Here is a 2,771-nt window from a genome sequence, read left to right as displayed (position 1 = left end):
TCTTGGGTCAGCCACTCGCTCGGTCTCACCATGATAGATCCCTTCGAGGATGCCTAACTATTCTTTTAGTCCAGGAAAGGAGGATGTGGGAAGCAAGGGACACACAGCAGGCAGGGTTGTGGCGCGTGGGGGGAGCTTAGCTGCCTTCACAGCTGGGTTCCCCCTCCCCGCCACTGACCCCCTTAAGTCCCCCAGTGGGCTATCGGATGGGGTCTCAGACTGGAACCGCACATTGGGATGGGAGATGCTCCCAGAAAGACCTGAAGATTCAGGTTCAAGTTAACCTGAGTCACCACCACCAACTTGCCAACTTGGTGTTTGTTTTGAGCAGCGCTTGCAGTCAGGCCCGTGTTCCCAGCGTATTATTTTTCCAGGTGGCAGAAGGGAAGGCCTTTGCCCTCACAAGGTCAGAGATCTCAGAGGAAGCAGAAGCAAAGCTGACGCGCACAGAGCTGGTCCCCAGGGCTCCTCCTCTGGAGTTGTAAACAGGAAGTTGAAGGTACATGCTTCAGGAACACCCCTTTTTTTTTTTTTTTTTTTTTTTTGCTGATTTACTCTGTAGCCATTCTGCCCATTCAGAGCAACCAGGGAGAAGATGATCCGAAAGCCTGTTGGCAGCCCTCTGAACCACGCTGGCCAGATGTGATGATAGCAAGGATGCTGGGCAAAGATTTGCACCCGGGGAGGGCACAGGCGGTGGTGGGTAGGGCTACAAGTTTCCAGGATGCACCCTCTGGTTACTCTAGCCCACTTTCCCCAATCCCTCCATGCCATCCCCCAAAGTAAATATTTCTCAGGGCCATGGACATTTGAGAAGCCAACCCCTGGGTGGTGACGGCAGCTGGCGAAGCTTTCAACAGCAGGCCAGAGGAGGAAGGGGAGCTGGGATGCCCAGGCCCATACCAGGCTGCTGGCTCTAGGCTTTCACTATTGTCCCCTGTTTTCAAAGTTCCCAGTCCGGAGGGGGCTGGGAAGGGCAGAGTTTGGGGATTTGTTGGGCCTAGGTATACATAAATAGCAGCAGACAAAATGTCCTTTATCAGCTATTTCCCAGGAAACAGGGAGAAAATTCTTCTCGTTGCCAGATTATAAAAGAAGAGGGAGACAGCCCTCTCTTCTTCCCTCTCCCCGTGCAGAACACTAAGTCACTGTCTGACACCCACCAGGAGGGTCCCTGTTGGAGAGAAGGCAGGGGCGGGCTGGATGACTTGGGCAGCTGCTGGGAAGACAGGTTCACTGCCAGCCGGAGCAGAGAAAGTCTTTCCCAGGAAAGGGGAGGTGACGTTAGCCTGCTGGGTAAACTGGAAATTATTAACCACAGGATGAGCAGAATTAAAAAGAGCTGAAAACCGATTGTTGGCTTTACCGGGAGTTATAAGCATGCTAGAGGAAAAAAGGACAAATATATTTGAATTTTTTTTTTTTTCCTGAATCAGGAAGCACCATTTCCAATAATTCTGTCAAGTAAAGCTCTCCAGTGTTCTCTCCTGCTGGCATTTCAAGGCTGGTTTTGTTATTTCTTCACACAGATGGCCTAGGAAACACTCACCCCACTCAATATATTTTTCTTTTCTCTCTCCCTGCCACCTTTTTCATTCGCCCAAAGAAACCGAATCTTTTGAATCTGCCCCTTTCTTGTTTTCTTTTTATTTCTGATTTAGATAATACTTTAAAGGGCCTGTGAAACTATTTACATCACAGGAGAATTTGAGATGCTTTTTTTTATCATAAAAATAATAGGTCCTACTTCCTGCCATCATCAGCTAACATGTTATGGCACATTTACGGTGTGTCTGGGTGTGTGCCATTGCTTTTCACAGACTGACATGTGGTAGTTCTATTTTCAGTTGGGTTTTTGTTATTGTCGTCATTATTGAATTGTATGTATTCTTTACATATCTTGGGTATTAACGCTTTATCAGATATATGACTTGCAGACATTTTCTTCCATCCTACAGGTTGTCTTTTCATTTTGGTGATTGTTTTTTGAGAATTGCTTTAGCTTGATGCAGTCCCACTTGTTGATTTTTGCTTGTCCGCCATCCTGTTTCTTGGTATTTATCCAAAGGAAATGAAAACAGGGATATTGACAAGATACCTACACTCCCATGTTTACTGCAGCATTATTCACAACAGCCAAGGTGTGGAAAGGACCTAAGTGTCTGTCAGTGATGAATGGATACAGAAGATGTGGTACCTATATATACACTGGAATACTATGCAGCTGTGGGAAAGAAAGAAGTCCTGCCATTTGTGACAACATGGATAAAACTGGAGGGCATTATACTAAGTGAGATAAGAAAGACAGAGAAAGACAAATACTGTATGTATTCCCTTATGTGTGGAATCTAGAAAAACTGAACTCATTAGAAACAGCAGAATGCCATTACCGGGGTTGGAGGTAGGAGAATTGGGGAGGTGCTGGTTAAAGAGTACACATCTGCAGTTAGAAGATGAATAAGTTCTGGTAATCTAATGCACAGCATTTTTATTATAGTCAACAATACTGTATTACATACTTTAAAGTTGCTAAGAGAGTAGATTTTAAAGTTTCTCACCACAAAGATGAAAAGATCACTATCTGAACTTATTTGACATGATGGAGATGTTAGCTAACAGGCTATGGGGGTAATCATATTGCAATAAACATAATAAATGCATCAAATCAACTGACATTTATACCAATGTACACCTTAAATTTATACAAGGTAATATATCAATTACATCTCAATAAAAATAAATGTAAAAAGACTGATATGTGAACAAACCAC

This window comes from Bison bison, unplaced genomic scaffold (genome assembly GCF_000754665.1).
Source record: "Bison bison bison isolate TAMUID 2011002044 unplaced genomic scaffold, Bison_UMD1.0 scf7180017864329, whole genome shotgun sequence".
In the NCBI taxonomy this organism is placed as follows: Eukaryota; Metazoa; Chordata; class Mammalia; order Artiodactyla; family Bovidae; genus Bison; species Bison bison.
The sequence above is the reverse complement of the archived record's forward strand: the minus strand, read 5'-3'. Positions refer to the sequence as shown.